General features: G+C 39.7%; 1 long non-coding RNA gene across 1 annotated transcript; it reads left to right on the forward strand.

Annotated features, from left to right (window-relative positions):
- The first annotated feature begins 17,788 nt into the window (after nt 1-17,788).
- On the forward strand, nt 17,789-18,842 carry LOC145436989 (uncharacterized). The gene is made up of 2 exons (XR_013914523.1): nt 17,789-18,075; nt 18,289-18,842. It is a non-coding gene; the product is annotated as an uncharacterized LOC145436989 (long non-coding RNA).
- Nucleotides 18,843-19,993: the final 1,151 nt, after the last annotated feature.

Below are 19,993 nucleotides of genomic sequence, written 5' to 3' on the forward strand. Positions count from 1 at the left end.
CTTTATTGTCTGAATGGTTGTTCATGTATCGTAATAATCAAGTAGTTCAACACAGAACTAGTATTAACAGAAACACCAGAGTTGTTTACACAAAAGTTTGTATGTGTACAGTATACGAATACCATGTGTAAGTCCAGCACAATTGTGGTATCCATACGAGTTTAGTTAACACAATTTACGACACCGAGGTCGCGTCATCTTTCGTAAGACAACAAACCAAGGCTTCAGGATATGTCCATGTCATAGCAATAAATCAGCTACTCCAACAACAGAGTGCATATGTTTTCTAGTTACGGTGCTTACATCTTACACACAAATCAATCTACTTTGCTAACGAAAAGTGGTGAGTCATCATATGGTTGTCCTCACAACTAAAACATACTATCATACAAAATGGTCGTTATAGTTTGCACACCAACGGTATATCGTACAAGTAACAAGTCTCGAGAATCCAGTTACTCAAAAAACGTTAAAGTGTTTCTCCTGCACCAAGTCGTTATGTTGTAATATTATGATCGATTTGCATTCGTTGGGCCACAAACTGTCACTACTCTAAATAATTCTTTTTCACTCAAACACAAACGCATTCTTGTCACCATTCGTTTTCATCAAGCACGAGTTCAAGAAACCTGCTACGACATGAATTGTTATTTTTTATGTTGTGTAAATAGGTAATAATTAATTCAAGTAACACTATATCAACATCATCGAGTTGTGCGAATAGATTTACATGTGATCTTGTGGTTTTAATCGAAGTATACAGCACGGTCTAACGTAGAGTCATCTCTGTTGTACAGCTACTCGGTAATCGAAATGTATTAACATGTAAACAACGATCTTGTTTCGTCACACCAAAAATATGTTCACTGTCGCGATACTCCGCACAAGACGTGCATAGCCTTTTCACACTCGTAATAGTATACCAACGACTACCGGCGACAACGTTTAACAAGACCAACGACACTGAACCCACGACGTTTACCTATGTAAAATTACCACTTTCACTTGCCAGTCCATCGTTTACCTGACTAAACATATTATTTTCCTTTCGAGATCTGACGTTTACCCAGAGTAAGAAACCATTTTCACTTGTAAATATTTTTTTTCCTCGGCTAACAAACCTTTTTTCACTTGGAAATATATTTTTTCTCTGGGTAACAAACCTTTTTCACTTGGAAATATATTTTTTCTCTGGTTAACAAACCTTTTTCACTTGGAAATATATTTTTTCTCTGGTTAACAAACCTTTTTTCACTTGGAAATTTATTTTTTCTCTGGATAACAAACCTTTTTCACTTGGAAATGTATTTTTTCTCTGGTTAACAAACCTTTTTCACTTGGAAATATATTTTTTCTCTGGTTAACAAACCTTTTTTCACTTGGAAATATATTTTTTCTCTGGGCAACAAACCTTTTTCACTTGGAAATATATTTTTTCCCCGGGTAACAAGCCTTTTTCCCTGAGCAACAAACCATTTTCACTTGGTGGTCCGTCGTTTTCCCGAGTAAAAATATCATTTTTCTTTGGAGATCCGGCGTTTACCCAGTGTAACAATACATTTTCACTTGGAAAAATACTTTTACCTAGAGTAACTAATCATTTTCTCCTGGGTAACAAACCCTTTTCGTCTGGAAACTATCATTTAACTGAGTACCAATACCGTTTTCACTTGGAAATACATTTTTTCCCTGGGTAACAATACCATTTTCGTTTTGAAAACTGACAACCACACCGGCCAATTTGATATTTTTGTATATTGTTACAACGGACAGTGACAAAATATACACCAACAACGACTCCGATACATTTGTGTAATCGCATACTCACTTGCTCTGGCGCATTCCATCAAAATCGACGGTTAGCCACACACACACACAAACACAATAACAATGTGCTATTTCGATATGACTGCGATGTCCGGGTTCGTGCTTTAGATTTTCCAGAACCAATCCGTCTAAAGTTGTAATCCACCACCTTTGTTAACTGGTTGATACACGGATAACAATCTTCGGAAAATGTAGGAACGCATACTACCCATCGTGCTAACGATTCCGGGTTACTTGCGATTAATTTCCTTGCTCACCCTATACAGATTATACGTACAGCGATATGTCGCGGTAATCGGTTTGGTCAATACATATCGCCCCATTCAGTATGGAATTACAAACCCAATACAGGTCAGTTCATAACCGGATCCGGATATTCAATGCAAAGCGATAAAGCAGAACCAATGACCAAATGTAATTAAACATGTAGATTCACAACCCTTGATTTTTTTTTCGTGAAAAATGACAATACATATCGAATATATATTTTACGATGGTTCAACCCTACCAAGTATTCACGTAAATGTGGTTTATGACATTACATACAATGTATCAGTGTATCAATGTTGGGTGTTTATGCACACATCGGTATGACCCATAGACAACATCATCATACCCTCCAGGACTTCGTGAGGTCAATAAAATCAATCGGAGGCATAGACGACAGAAGGCTTGGAGATCCAATGTAAAATTCAGACAAACAAACGGATATATTTGTCCATCTTGGTTATTTACTCAACTACCATTGGTGCTCTCGATACAGCGAACGGTACAGTATGCAACGCATATCATTAGAGTGATATATCCACAGGTAAATATGGGGCCTGGCCACAATAATTGTACGACGCCGACAAATCGATGCACGCAAGGTGTGGTTGATAATAATTGTTTCATGTGTCAAAGAGACAGCACTCTCTCGTAAAGGTTAGCAGATCCCGCAGAAACACACCTTGGATTACATTATCAAATCGATTTTAAACTTAAACCGAATCACTGGTGTTGAGAGTAGTGATATCCGATTTTTCGAATATTCATATCGACTTAGTGAACGATCGGTAACAACACTTATCATAAACATTATGAATATTAGTAATTCCAGTCGTATCTATCTTGTGTTGTTACAAGTTGCTAAAACCATCGAGTGAATCAGTGAATGGATAGTAATCTGGGTTAAATCTCGATACAATTATTGTGGCCAGGCCCCATATTTACCTGTGGATATATCACTCTAATGATATGCGTTGCATACTGTACCGTTCACTCTAATGATATGCGTTGCATAGGGGAGATGTGGTACCGATGGATCAAAAATTACAAAATGATCTCTGGCCCTCAAATCTTCAGCCGAGAATAGCAGATCTTTTGCTGTCTCAACACCTCGATACAAGCTCTACCTATCGCAGACATTTACATGAATATCCGCCTTTTCAAGAAATATCTATAAACGTTTAAAATTTGTTGCTCGAACGTGTCATCGGTCCCCACCCGGTGGGTCCAAAGGCACACGACCATGGGACCTATGAGACATACGCTCAAAAACTCAAATTAGTTCACCTGTTCTGTTGTGTACTATAAGCTAAGCTGCAGCAAGTCAATGAAGAATGTTTCGTCGCGACCTTCAAGAATAAATTAGGTTATATCAACTCAAATGTTGGCATAAAATCTTGTTTTGATTTACGCTAAAATTTACAAAATTAATGCCACATAAATATTACCCGCAAATAGACATTTTGACTTTCAAATACCTCGTAATAGCGATAAAACACCACAGGTAACTATGATTTATAACCTATATATATGTAGGCGAGTTTCTGTTGTTAAGTGATTAGTTGGTCCATCTATTTTGCTTGATTTGGCCATGGTACCATAGGTCCCCCACCCCATAAATATTGTAATTGACTTGAATATAGTCCACTCGAGGATGGTATTGATTAAAAAAATATGTGCCATTATATAGCCTGATACAAGCCCTATACTTCACATCAAAAATTATGGCGGGTTTGTTAGTCTGAAAGGTGATATAGAAAAATGCAAATGTCTATCCAAATTTACTTTACACCCCCTAAAACGTAAATCATTCGTCACAGACCCCATAACTCACGCCGGTCGAATTTTTTTGCATGTGAGGAAAGATTCTGCCAGCATGCAATTGTGGACAAATTCATGGAGTGTAATCATGGAATTATCATGGAGAATTTTTCAAGTATTTTCGGTCCCAGTGATCCATCGGTACCACATCTCCCCTACTGTACCAAGGTGTGTTTCTGCGGGATCTGCTAACCTTTACGAGAGAGTGCTGTCTCTTTGACACATGAAACAATTATTATCAACCACACCTTGCGTGCATCGATTTGTCGGCGTCGTACAATTATTGTGGCCAGGCCCCATATTTACCTGTGGATATATCACTCTAATGATATGCGTTGCATACTGTACCGTTCGCTGTATCGAGAGCACCAATGGTAGTTGAGTAAATAACCAAGATGGACAAATATATCCGTTTGTTTGTCTGAATTTTACATTGGATCTCCAAGCCTTCTGTCGTCTATGCCTCCGATTGATTTTATTGACCTCACGAAGTCCTGGAGGGTATGATGATGTTGTCTATGGGTCATACCGATGTGTGCATAAACACCCAACATTGATACACTGATACATTGTATGTAATGTCATAAACCACATTTACGTGAATACTTGGTAGGGTTGAACCATCGTAAAATATATATTCGATATGTATTGTCATTTTTCACGAAAAAAAAATCAAGGGTTGTGAATCTACATGTTTAATTACATTTGGTCATTGGTTCTGCTTTATCGCTTTGCATTGAATATCCGGATCCGGTTATGAACTGACCTGTATTGGGTTTGTAATTCCATACTGAATGGGGCGATATGTATTGACCAAACCGATTACCGCGACATATCGCTGTACGTATAATCTGTATAGGGTGAGCAAGGAAATTTATCGCAAGTAACCCGGAATCGTTAGCACGATGGGTAGTATGCGTTCCTACATTTTCCGAAGATTGTTATCCGTGTATCAACCAGTTAACAAAGGTGGTGGATTACAACTTTAGACGGATTGGTTCTGGAAAATCTAAAGCACGAACCCGGACATCGCAGTCATATCGAAATAGCACATTGTTATTGTGTTTGTGTGTGTGTGTGGCTAACCGTCGATTTTGATGGAATGCGCCAGAGCAAGTGAGTATGCGATTACACAAATGTATCGGAGTCGTTGTTGGTGTATATTTTGTCACTGTCCGTTGTAACAATATACAAAAATATCAAATTGGCCGGTGTGGTTGTCAGTTTTCAAAACGAAAATGGTATTGTTACCCAGGGAAAAAATGTATTTCCAAGTGAAAACGGTATTGGTACTCAGTTAAATGATAGTTTCCAGACGAAAAGGGTTTGTTACCCAGGAGAAAATGATTAGTTACTCTAGGTAAAAGTATTTTTCCAAGTGAAAATGTATTGTTACACTGGGTAAACGCCGGATCTCCAAAGAAAAATGATATTTTTACTCGGGAAAACGACGGACCACCAAGTGAAAATGGTTTGTTGCTCAGGGAAAAAGGCTTGTTACCCGGGGAAAAAATATATTTCCAAGTGAAAAAGGTTTGTTGCCCAGAGAAAAAATATATTTCCAAGTGAAAAAAGGTTTGTTAACCAGAGAAAAAATATATTTCCAAGTGAAAAAGGTTTGTTAACCAGAGAAAAAATACATTTCCAAGTGAAAAAGGTTTGTTATCCAGAGAAAAAATAAATTTCCAAGTGAAAAAAGGTTTGTTAACCAGAGAAAAAATATATTTCCAAGTGAAAAAGGTTTGTTAACCAGAGAAAAAATATATTTCCAAGTGAAAAAGGTTTGTTACCCAGAGAAAAAATATATTTCCAAGTGAAAAAAGGTTTGTTAGCCGAGGAAAAAAAATATTTACAAGTGAAAATGGTTTCTTACTCTGGGTAAACGTCAGATCTCGAAAGGAAAATAATATGTTTAGTCAGGTAAACGATGGACTGGCAAGTGAAAGTGGTAATTTTACATAGGTAAACGTCGTGGGTTCAGTGTCGTTGGTCTTGTTAAACGTTGTCGCCGGTAGTCGTTGGTATACTATTACGAGTGTGAAAAGGCTATGCACGTCTTGTGCGGAGTATCGCGACAGTGAACATATTTTTGGTGTGACGAAACAAGATCGTTGTTTACATGTTAATACATTTCGATTACCGAGTAGCTGTACAACAGAGATGACTCTACGTTAGACCGTGCTGTATACTTCGATTAAAACCACAAGATCACATGTAAATCTATTCGCACAACTCGATGATGTTGATATAGTGTTACTTGAATTAATTATTACCTATTTACACAACATAAAAAATAACAATTCATGTCGTAGCAGGTTTCTTGAACTCGTGCTTGATGAAAACGAATGGTGACAAGTATGCGTTTGTGTTTGAGTGAAAAAGAATTATTTAGAGTAGTGACAGTTTGTAACCAACGAATGCAAATCGATCATAATATTACAACATAACGACTTGGTGCAGGAGAAACACTTTAACGTTTTTTGAGTAACTGGATTCTCGAGACTTGTTACTTGTACGATATACCGTTGGTGTGCAAACTATAACGACCATTTTGTATGATAGTATGTTTTAGTTGTGAGGACAACCATATGATGACTCACCACTTTTCGTTAGCAAAGTAGATTGATTTGTGTGTAAGATGTAAGCACCGTAACTAGAAAACATATGCACTCTGTTGTTGGAGTAGCTGATTTATTGCTATGACATGGACATATCCTGAAGCCTTGGTTTGTTGTCTTACGAAAGATGACGCGACCTCGGTGTCGTAAATTGTGTTAACTAAACTCGTATGGATACCACAATTGTGCTGGACTTACACATGGTATTCGTATACTGTACACATACAAACTTTTGTGTAAACAACTCTGGTGTTTCTGTTAATACTAGTTCTGTGTTGAACTACTTGATTATTACGATACATGAACAACCATTCAGACAATAAAGTTCTTGAGGTATCGAAACAGTTTGAAAGCACCACCAATCATTGTACAGGTTTGTAGCATGAGCGAATATTTTCGTGTAACATGAATATATTTCATATGTCATCGGTAAGAAATGGGTTATGTGGGATAATAATTAGTATCGTAAAACTAGTTGTGTTTGATTGCATACTTTTTTAACATTGTTTGTTGTTGAAAGACGGGCGAGTTTACATTTAAATATAGTAAGCAGAGCAACTCAAGTAATAAATTATACTCGTTTGAAAATCGACAACGGAAAAAATACCGATGAATGGAGTAACAGTAATAATATGTGTGGTATATTATTTTTCGTGATATGCAACCAATCTTCTAAGCAGAACTTGTCAATAATTTATCATGTCATAGAAAAGCCGATTGTTATGAATTCAAAAACAAAAGTACTTCGATTATCAGGATAAAGGGAATTGAGATCAACGCAGTATTTCGAAGTGGTATGTTCAGCAATCACTAAATGTCGGTTAGTTAAACGATACATTTACAAGTTTACCGAAATCTTGATTTACAAATAACAGCTTGATGATGTAAAGCTCAACCACTCAAATGTGTTCATTGTAAAGTATTTGACACAAACAAAATATCGAATGGAGACTTCAGTTTCATTACCAAGCTAGTGAAAATTGTTTTCTATTGGATGGATATGATTTACCTTTAGAAAAACGATAGACCGATTAAGTGACGCTGTTTCATATCTGTCGAGTGAGTAAAATTTCTTTGGAATAGTGGGTTAATTGTTAGGGATTCAATCACATACAAGTAACGTCTTTTAGTGGCAGAGTATTGTGATGACATTTACTTTAGATAATAACAACGGAAAAATTTCCAATTTCTCTGATCCTGTGTGTGTGTGTTTTACAAATAATTCCAGCACACCTAACTATAGGACACATTTAGTAAACATCATGCAAATTGTTTCTTTGTGATGGTAACGACTTTCGGTGGCTTAGTTTCATGTCGGGAATTATTATTTGAGGGTTCAAAAACAATTTCAATCAATACTACAAATGAACAACAATACAAAACACGTTTAGTGAATTACAGTGTAGCAAGTACTTTTTTGATATTACGAGTGTTGGGCACTAGACACTTCTAGTTGAATTGGATGCATCTAACAAACATATCACAATTTACTTTTGTAATGATCAAAGTCTTAGAGTGTATAACCTCGCGATATTTCACATTTAGCACGCACAATGGGGAGTTACTGAAATGATTAAGAATTGATCGCCAGCTTCGAACGGTACTCGATACTCAAAGTGATATTTTCACACTCTGTAAAGTGCATATGTTTCAGTTCTCTGTCACAAATTCCGACAATAAATCGTATCAATTGCTGGCTTCAATAGTAACGATATTGTGATATACTGACTCTACACTTAGTCGTTTCAATTACTCGTTGGGAATCGGGTTAATAAAGCATTTTGTATCGGTTGTTCAATGTATGAATACTGGAACTATTACATCTTTAGTCTTGGGTACTGGAAACAATTACATTTGTAAAATATTTTCTGATATCATAACTTTGAATATAACACCAGCGTTCGATTGTAAGAAATGAAGTCGCAACTACGTTGATCAGACTTTCAAATCTCGTATATTCAAACATATTATGTTAATCTCAAGTCACCTGCAGCGGGTAGTAATTACTTTTGTCTTACAAAATATATCGAGTAATAATTACTTTGTCTTGCAGAATATACCGCGTAGTAATTTCTCTTTCTTACAGAATAGTAACGACTTTTAAAGTTGAATAAAAATGAGGTGTCGTAGGGATATGAGTACAACCGAACTTGCTATGGATTTTAGGTTTTAGTGTTTGTATGGACTCGTGTATGCTTGGCTAACTGCTTGAGTTGGTCGGGTAACGGATTTACTTGACAATGTTTTCGTGGTTGACTCTTTGAATATCGTAAGATGGTAAGATGTCAAGACGTAATACTATTTCCGTACACTCAATTACAACAAAACATAACCCGCATTCAAATAATCCGTAAGCTACAAGTGGATTTAAAACTTGATGCTGTTTTGTGGTTAACTCAAGTCAGTAGTCATGTTTGTGTTGATTTCGGGAATGCTCAATTGCTCATGACGAGTTGGTCGGGTAAATTAGGTAATGTGGTAGTAACTATGATCTTACCGAGTTGCTGACATTCAAATATCTTTTACGCTGTAATATTACGGATTTAATTGTGATAAATTATTTCTCAGTTATTGTTCAGACGTTCAAATCTCGTATACTCAAAATATAATATGTCCAAGTCAAATCGTATATGCACCGATTAGTAAATAGTTTGTCTTCAGAATAGTAACAACCTTTACAATCCAATAAAAAAAAGACCGAGCATACGAATACAACCAGGATGAATTAATTCAAATTCATGAGTTGCAGTGATATAATCAAGTAATTGAAAACTAGATTTTTAACAATTGGTAATGTTGTGAATAATTCTTTTGAGTATGGTAAGATGTAAAAATATCTCTTTGACAAACGGAAAGCACGATCGTGAATAGAGTTGTGATGTTTCATTACTTGTTTCAAATCAATGTGTGTATAATATCGAAACGGGACTGTGGGGAAGTTGGTAGTCATGTTTGTCAATCCTATTTCAATTCACACTATGTCAAAGTCCAAATATTTCATTTTGGATTATCTGGATTTAGCTTTAGTACACCCCGCGAATGGATTCCGACACCGTACTATAACGTTTTTGATGATAAGGACTCGAGGATTTTCAATCAACAATACTGGAATTTTTTGATAATGTTAGAGCTGGCAAATGATTAGTTGCGTGATTTTGTTAAGAGTTTGATTTCGTGTTGATAAAGACAATAACTGTATAATACACATACTTGTGATTCTTGATTCTTGTAGAGTTATAGTTGTGTTGATTCTATAAGTGCAAAAACAGCGGCGCGGAATGTGCGAATAATTCGATGCGGCTGAAAGTCGGCGTCAGTAATATTCGGTTACGGTTGAATCAAAAGATTTCTCAAAATAATTAGAATTGTACCGAATTAACACATTCAGATACGAATCAACTTGGTTTGTGCAGTAAGTTTCATTTCAAGTTGACAAATTGACACATTACTTGTATATTCACATGATTCTTATTATACAACTAAAGTCAACCACGTTCCAAAGTGTCAAAACATATAGCAAGCACCAGAAAGTGTCAAATTGTTGGTTTTCGAATTACCGTCTGCGACGGCTCTGTGACAAACTAAGTACCGAAATATTACCTTGTGAGCGATCGGTATGTCTTTAACACCAAGTCACTAAAATGGTTATGCCCGAGACATTATCTTGTTAGCGATCGCGGGATTTGCAATCTATTTTACACTTTTTGAAGTGTTAATTTACGAGTGTGGTTATTTGCTGGTTGCTTTTTGTGTCACTGCTGAATACTGAATACTCCTGAATGTAATAGTGCTGACTGGATTAGTGTAATAATCGATACGATAGTGCGCGTTCGAAATCCTCACAACAGATCGCGTTTCCAAAGCGGACGTAGTTAGTGGGTCACACATATCAAAAAGCAAGCGCAAACATCTGTTTTTCAAAATCGCACAATGTACTACGGTTTAGTGAATTTCCCCATCGGAAATAAGTGACAAATTGTTGCTATTCAAGTTACCCACACTGATGGTTCTGTTAGTCGGTATTTATTAAATCTTACCAGCGAAATCAAGTTCTGTGACAAACTGATTACTAAAATTTCACCGCGTGAGCGATCGGTATGGCTATGACACCAAGTCGTGAAAGATGACTATGTCTGAGGTGTTATCTTGTGGGTGATCGTAGGATTTTACAAATATTTCACACCTTTTTGAATAAGCGTTAACTTCACAAAGGATTACGGCTAGAATAGAAATAAGTGACAATTTGTTGGTATTCGAATCACCGTCTACGCCGGCTCTGTGGCAAACTTCGCGATCTATATCCGAAAGTACGATTCACGACCGCACCCATAAGAAACATTGACACATCACCACATATCCCGTAAGAATACATGACAGACACATTTATCGTCGTTAGCATGTCGCCGCACGTATACCAAAAAATATTAGCATGTCACCACGAGTTTTCACGTTAGCATGCCGCCGGAGCCTATACCCGAAAACGTTAGCATGCGACCGATCCCTATCTCTGTGACGCTATCATGCGACCGGAGCCTATACCCGAAAACGTTAGCATGCCACCACGAGTTTCACGTTACCATGCGACCCCGCCATAAGACGAAAACGTTAGCATGCCACCCCCGCCATAAGACGAAAACGTTAGCATGCCACCCCCGCCATAAGACGAAAACGTTAGCATGCCACCCCCGCCATAAGACGAAAACGTTAGCATGCCACCCCCGCCATAAGACGAAAACGTTAGCATGCCACCCCCGGTTTCTCGTTAGCATGCCACCCCGCCCATAAGAACCCCATGCAAAAATTAGCCGCTCACGACCGATCTACTTAACTACTAGTGTTGCGTGCTACCCCTGTAACACCAATGGGTTGCAGTTTCGGACTAAACAAATCCTACCTCAGCGTATCTAGGCTCGTCCTCACCATTCGAACCACGCGTAAGCGATGTTAAGGTGTAGAACGAAAGTGGGCCGTCTTACAAATCGGCTGATAAGGAATCCTGCTAAGGACTGGTGTAAAATGGTCATATAGATGTCAAAACGCCATGAGCACTAAAACCACAACATTAGTATGCCACGAAACGCAGTTTAGGAATCACTGGATTGTAAGGTTGGACTATGTATTACCGATGCAGCCATAGCGTGAAGCGCCTTACCCCATCGCTCCGGTGGTGGTCACGTCGAGATTATATGCAGTCAAAAATCCACCTCTCGTGGGTCGAATGAAATGTATCGCGTGTATTATTATTATTATTTGCACAACACAGTGGCGCTTATCGCCTTTTTCGGGCTATGTGCACCACGTCACGAATGTTTGTAATTGCATCAGTTCTTTTGCTTTTTCGTAATATTGGGCCGACTTTCATACTCTTCTCTCGGTCATTGGCCAGGCTCTCTCGAGCGGCTTTCGCTGAGCAAGGTAGACTGATCGTATTCTCAAATTACCCATCATATGAAGCTGCAAGCGGTTCCACTGATGTGAGATCGAGTGCATCAATGTCTGATCCGATTCCGAACGTTAATTATGTAAGTAAGTATAGGTAAGTAAGTGCAAAAATGATACTTGTACACAGACTTGAACAACGAGAATTTTTACAGCTTTTCCAAATTAGATTAGAATTAGATTACTGGCATTTCGCTCTAATTTAGTGAAATTAGACAACTCGGATTATCTAGTTGTCCAAGTCTGCTTGTACAATGTACGTACATTCGCCATCTCAGTAACAACAACAATCGTTGGATTATAATTTTCATCTGAACAAGTTACACACAATGTACAATGAGATGTAATGAACAGATAGGAGGATGTCGAACGACACGCAGTTGCAATCCTTTAATCTAACATAGGCCTACACCTCGGCCTAGAGTGCTCGATATCACAGTTCTCTTCGATGTTGATCTTTTTGAAGCCGCGGCCCATTCTACAGTTTATTTCCATTCATTGTGAGTGCTTTCTTTCTTCTCTCGGGTAGTAGCAGCGAGTAGCAGAAATGAGCGGATATTGGTTTCTGAGAATCCGAATCCGTCCGACAGCTCGAGTCTCGGAGGAACTATCTGTCCGAATTACGAACAATATCAACCAAAAATCCATGCGAATCCGAATAATGCCGTCCAGAATCCGAATCGAATAACTTTTCTTCCGAATCCTAATTGTACACTGTTCAGCTGAGCTGCGTGTCGTTTTTACAAAGGCTACGGGTAGGGTTGGCTAATATATATTTGTTCGGGCCTTTGGTAGAACAACTTCACAGTGTTACCAGTCGCATCAGAACCTCATTACTGCCCGTGTTTGGTTGTCGAGCTAACCATTTTTTCTATTGACTTAATCGAAATCACGTCACGTCTGGTCAAAATTATCCAAAAATATCCGAAGCAGAAGTTACAGCTATGCGAAAATATCCGAATCAAAATCTGCAGCAGAATCCGAATCCGATCCGAGTTTCTCAAAATCGTGCAAAATCCGGTCCGAACCCTATCCGAGTCCATCCGATGCTCATCATTGTTGAGTAGTCGCGGATTGAGCTTCAATATTGCCTGACGAATCCTTTGCAATAGAAATCTCGGCCATAACTGACCAGAATACAAACTGCGAGAACACAAACAGTCACGGTGAGCGGTAGTGAGAAGGGGTATCGTATACTGACGTCATAATGCACATTCTGCATTTTCTCTGAACATATTTTTTTGGGGACTTTCAGTCAGTCTGCCATTTCAGAATTAAAAGTATCTTCTTAGCATTATTCCGCGAAGTTGTCTATGGAGATGTAGTTGACATTTAACATTTAAGTGTATTTCTTCCTATGTACGAGACTTGGGTCGCGCTAAAAATTTTGAGAACAGATGGCTTACAGCTCAACGGTCACGTCTCTCCAGCTGTAATGTGCATTTCGTACGGATTTTGGGATATCATGAAAGTTCAAGTTCAAACAGAGGCAATGTCTTCAAAGAAATTCACAATCTGGTACGACCAAGATTAGATGAAAAGATCTTCACCGATCAAATGCATCGTTTCTGATTTGATATAATATCATAAGCCTCATCCACATTATACTTTTACCGCGTATAAATTAATACTATTTCTGCTTATATTAACTGGAAAAACAATCCTGCGTCTGCGTGCTGCAGTCAGGGTTGGCCCGCGTACGCTGTAATCTTATAGGCGTCGCTCCACTGCTAATCATTGCTGACAATTAGCTATATGCGCGTTCATTGACAAATGTTATTAGTTGCTGTGACTAAAACCGTGGAATGTCGTTAACTAAATTACGGGTAAACGTACAATAAAGCTTCCGAATAGGAGAGTCAGAAAACCTGAATAATAAGTCCGTTTTTTTATTGAGTGATTAGTAAATTTCAAATGCCCCAATTATAGTCTATAGACAGAATCGATTTTGCCAGTTGCATGTAGTTGCCAGCCTTCTGAGTTGAAATACTGATACACATTGATATACTGTTTGGCTACCCCTTGACCGGACTCTGTTGAATCTGCAAATCCCTCAGGCATGTAAAATATGCATGATATCATTATAATACCTGCAAGTCATCATGGATTGCAAGAGATGCATGTGCAGGTGTATTGCCACTGCATTACTATACAATCTTCCATAGATTATGGTCAAATTCATTAACACTATGCTAAACAATACGCTAAATCCGATGAACTGATCAAACCGATACATCAACATAGGACATTGTATAACAAGGTTATATATCTTGTGTGCATTGATTTATTCCGGTTTTGCTGGTTCCCAAATTTATGTGTGCGGGCCGTAGAGATTATGCTGTTTGTAAGGTTCAATGTGCTCATAACTATAATATCTACAATCTTGATCACAGACCTTTCGATATGTGCTGAACTAAACTCCTGAACTGAGTTTTGCAAAGCCGCATACTTTGGTATGTAAACTGAACGAGGAATAGTGTGATACATGACATTGACAGTAGAAATACCAATTATTATTGAACCTCATCGCTTATTGTTACATCACATTCTTCGGCTTTATCCACATATAGTTGTGAAGATATCAGATCTTCGTTGTGCTTAGGACTGGTAGCTGTAGCTCGTAATAGAAGGATGGTTGGCATCACCCATCTTGGATTATAACTTGGCCTGGGTAAATCAAGTAGTCGTTCAATTAGAATTGAGTATTAGGCATCGAGTATCACTCAATTATGACTATACAAGTCAGCCTATGCCCAATGTGCAAAGTAGTATAGGCTAGGAGTACACTACAAAAAAAAATTGGACAATTTGGTCTCAAAATTAGACAAATTTGGTCTCAAATTTAAGAAATGAGGATGATTTGGTCTCATTTTACCACCCACTCACCAGAAATGCTATTTTCGACTCAGACAACCATATATATATTGATCTGAATAGTACACGTGAGTAGTAAGTGGCATGTACCTTGATAACTATATCTAGTGAATACCTTGTAAACTTAGTACAGGATCATCTCAACACTGCAATTTCTGGTCTCTCTCATCCTTCCCCTCCTCCGCTCAGACCCCTAACATTGAAAGGCATGCCCCCAAGGCACTGCTACCATTTTCGATCAATTTCTGGCTTACTTTTAAGACATAAAGTACTTGGTAAGACTAATTGGTCTTTAAGACATTTTTTCATAAAAAGTCACTTTAAGATAATAAGATAAAAAATGTCTTATTTTTTTTGTAGTGTATGTACGGGAATTCGAAACAAGCTATATGAAGTTAATCGGTCACACTCTAGCCTCGGCCTACAAAGGAAGCGGGATGCACACACAAATAAAATAAATTACATATATCCACAGTGTCCCCTTTCTAACCTACATGAATAATGCCAAATACCTCCGTTGATGTTCTATTAGATTCGACTCGACTCGATCATTTCCTCGAAGATTCCGATCCGTTAGCTCGAAGCTAAAACCCGTCCACGAACTCCGGACCGTCAAAAATCCAGTTTCTATATGCGCAAATGAATTTATTGAATTCACGGGACTGTGATGGAAAAATGCATATTGAAACTGATATTATACGAGAAAAACAAATTGTTTTTAACATAAATACCCGCTTGAACCTTTCTCTATAGGAAATGATCATGAATTCTAGGAAAAAGGTAATGCAGAGGCGTCCAGGTCCGCTAATCTAATTGACGAACCTGCGGGGCTCGTTCACTTTCGGACCAAAAATCAATTTTCTCCATGAGGATGTAGTTGAATTGGTCCTCAAGTGAACGAGCCCCGTCCCGGTCCGTATTGGGGCGCGTGTAGTCGCGTTTGTCGCGGGCGGACAGGGGTATCGGCGGTTGTTTTTGTTGTATTTCTGCGTATTCGGGTCGGATTCCGTCGCATATTTTGTTTGTGATTTTTTGCCGAGAACATATTAAAAAATTAATAAAAATGTTCGTGGTATCAGAGGATTTACTCAGATATCTACACCATCGAATGTTTACTTTCGACATAGAAGCACTGTTGGAGCTCAAAAACTACCCATGCTTTCCAAATGAAAACCTGATTTTCAGTGCTGACATAAATGTATCACCGGCCCATCTGCATCCAGAGGCCTGCCCTTCTCTTTTCAAAGCCTGAATCTGATCCTTGTTGAAAAAACCTTCCTATCCTCCTCCATATGTTCCTTGTTATCCGAGCTTACATCCAAGTTCCAAAACGATCATAAATTGTGCAATTCCGCTATTAATCACAGCATTTGGGTAGCCTATCTTGTATGGTTTTCATTGTGTATTTGTATCGTCAAAATGCTACAATTAATTTCACAATGTTTTCGCATTACCAGCGATTTCAACCGCGCAATTTCTTCGTCTTTCTCCTGACACCGGCCTTTTAGCTGCAAATTGTAAGATGGGTGACTTTATATCGTATTGGGTTGGGTGGTCTATGCTGTTACAGTATGTATGCGGAAAGTTTCTATTGGCCATATTGAATCTTACTAGCTCCATCTCCTGCTTCAACAGGATACAATTCTCACAAGAAGCCTTTAGGTTGAGATTCTAAATATATCGCCATATGTAGGCCTACAATTCGTTGATGCAGCCCAGAAATGCATTTTGCTGTGGTAGTCCGGGGTGATCTGAAATAAAAACGACCAGCAGACAACGAAAATACATAAATTCACCTTGGTTTCTATGTCCAATATCCCAGTTGCGGGCGTAATCCCATAAATATCACTGCCAATATGACCGAAAACTACAGCCTCCCACATAGGTTCAGGCTGTTTTTGTGGCCTTTTGAGACCAAAATGGATGCCGCAACGTAACAGTGGCATGACGCAACAATGACCTCGCACTTCTTGCCCTTCTACATTCTTTGGGCGTAACCATACCGTATACTTTTTCGCTCTTCATTTTCGCCTTTGGTGGGAAGGATTCGAGCCCCGGCGGCGGCGCGGCGGCGAGGCAAGCACAGTGCTTATACCTATTAGGCCGGCCACGACGCCCTCGAGAGCGGGAGACGATACGCGGCAATTCGAATTCGCACGCTCGCGTCATCCGCTGGAGGTCTCTCGCATGATCCCGCGGTTCCCGCCGTCCAGGGCTCGTAGTTTGGGGCCGGGCGAACACAATGGCACGGGCACTCAAAAATGAACAGAGTAACAATTTTAAAGATTCTAATCGTGTAGTGATACATGATTTCTTAGCGTACTGAAATTAGACGATCCTGTCGCTAAGAGTTAATTTATAGTTTCGTAGTCATTTCCCAATGTGTTAGTTTTAAAACCTCGTTTGGTCGCGTTGCGGCATACGAAGCGGGGTGCGTCATTGTATATGAGATATCTGTGAAGTCGTCGTCGAGCCGCGGCAACAGTGACAATGGATGCGCAATAGGACTGTTGAAAAATAACCTTTATTTCTGAATCTTGCTGGTTACGCGATTAAATCGATAAAACGACGTACACCAGATTCGAATTCATTGTAGCCAATATTCGCGGATTTAGTACAGCATGAAAATTTTGAATTCCAAGCATTTTGAATTCCAAGCCGTAGAAGTGGAGTGATTTCAATTTTTCTTTGATAAATCTTTGCTAATTCCGGGATTATCCTTGATCGGTGGATCATCCCAGAATTATCATCAAAATGCGCAATTAAACAGGTACGCTCGAAAAATATGTTACCTGTCCTGTCGCAATTACATTTAATCCGATGCGAAACTGACATTTTATTCGCTGTGGCCACTCTACATGTATAATTTGTATACATTTCAACTTTCCACGCCGTTCTCATTGATAATCGAACACTCGACACGACTCGAAGCCCACTACACATTAGGCCCATTTACATGACGGTTTAAGTCAGCTTCGAAGCTGACTCGTCGATCCGACTCTCTCGTATTCGATGAAGAGAGAAAGGCAAACTGCTTCAAGTCGACTCGAGCCTCAAGCTGTCGGGTAATGTGGTTTACGATCGGCTTGAGTATTCGTCCATCGGCGTCAGACGATTTTCGTTCGACGGCGCTGGTTTTTGCCGCGCGAGCTCTTGACATCGTAATTCATGTTTTTCATCTGTTGTTGAGAAATTGGGCAAACATGGCAAGGAAAAGTGGGGTTACTTTGTAAGTGCTCGCAATTGTTTACGATGGAATACATGTAATACACCAGTACCGGTGTAGCAACCGTGCTCTTTTATGGCAGTTTTATTAGCGATTCCCTATGTGTTCTTTGATATTTGGCTGCGACGCTTCGATCTGCAGTAGTCTAGTTGCTGTCATCGGCTACATAAAATGGCAAACAAGGTAAAACGTTACATCTGTATTCCTACTTCTCAGACTACAGTTCGGAAGATATGTGGACTGTACCGGTATTACAATTCGCCTACGACATGCATAGTGAACCGATTGAAGAAGCGGCTGCGCAGTGTGCTACATCGATACGGGAATACATGAACGATTGCTGCATTTCGTACATACTGTTCCACTGGCTAAACTGATGTGACCGTGCGTGTGATGGGATGGAGCTGGTGTCTCTCCCGGGAGGATGATATGGAGATTTGTGACTCTCCTGGTGATGCTGAAGCGCAGCGGTGTTGGGATTATTGCTTTGTTTTTAGTTCTGGGTTATAGTGTTCTGCTGATATGATGCGGTCGTGCGGGTGTTCACGATATTCAGCTTGCCGTTTTGAGATTGTATTCATGGTAGCCTATGTGGTTGTTGTGAGGGTGCTGAAATTGGCACTTCTCAAAGTTTAATTGGTGGGTAGCAATTTAGTAGTAGTGCTCTATATTGCTCTTTATGACAGTTTTTATATACATATTCTTGGTATTGTTAACTTCCTATTTGGTATATCATGCCAACAAGATGCTTCAATAAAGTCTCTGCAGTAGTTGCTGTATCGTGACTCTTGGGTCACCGGCATACATGGGGTAGTCTGTTACAGAGGAGCGGCCGAACAACTAGAGGCCACATGGGGTTTGCAAGTGGGTCACTTGAGTGTTAATGACCTTATTTTAATCGCGTCGACAAGTGATGCCTGAAATATCAAAACAGTCGTTACTCCCGCCCATTCCACGGCCCATCTTCGTTGACGCCGAAAAAGCTAGCTGATAACTTATACTTGTTGGTTTCCTCTACAATCATAATATATGAACAATATTATTTTCCTCTACAAATATCGATATTATGAGTATCTCATGATCCCCGTTAATTTGGAGGATAAGAAACGTTTCAGAGTACGACCAAACACACATTGTCGTTGTACCTTTGCCCACCAGACTTACCACGAATATATATTTGTAAGGGGTAAAGCGGTCGTCCACGATACAGCTTCGTGAAGGATCATGTAAACAGGGCGCTTTTACGAGTCAGCTCGGAGATGACGCGTGACGTCACCGAAGACGACTTGAACGCCAAGTCGAGTTGAACATGTAACCAGGCCTATTGTCGTCTACTTATGACCCGTCGTTTCTAAAAGCTTATCGCTCTTTCAATTTAGAGTCCCAATTTCCAGCGCGGCGCTCGACGCTCAGGCTATCGCTCTCCCCCGTGGCGAGCGAGGGCCGATCAAAATGGGCTTTTGCCGCGTTGTAGTACTGGTTGGCGACGTTGCAGAACCGGGCTGCGGTCATCGCCTGACAGGTCTGAACTGCCTCTCAGACGAGCGCGGGTCAGATGGGGCTGCGGGGTTTTGCTAGCTCCGCGAAACGCGGCTTTAGGAAGTAGAAGTGTTAATTTTGCACAGCTCGATCGAGCCGCCCCGCCGTCGAAAACCGGTCGTTTACGCAGCCGTCTCGCGCGGATCCGGAACTTGCGCGCCGGTCAGCGCGCGAACACGTTCCGCCCCGCGAACCGATTCGGATCGGTCGGCCACTTCCGGGGTCGGCGCCATGGCCCGGGTCACGACGAACACTAGCACAGAAAGCCGTGCCCCGACCGGCGTCGGCCGTCGCCGAGAGCTTCATCGTTTCGTTCGCGTCTGCTCGTTCGGCAGTCGTTGGTTATATACGTACACTACAAAAAAAAATTGGACAATTTGGT

Source organism: Botryllus schlosseri, chromosome 4 (assembly GCF_051294905.1).
Source record: "Botryllus schlosseri isolate E-star chromosome 4, Bs_hap1, whole genome shotgun sequence".
In the NCBI taxonomy this organism is placed as follows: domain Eukaryota; kingdom Metazoa; phylum Chordata; class Ascidiacea; order Stolidobranchia; family Styelidae; genus Botryllus; species Botryllus schlosseri.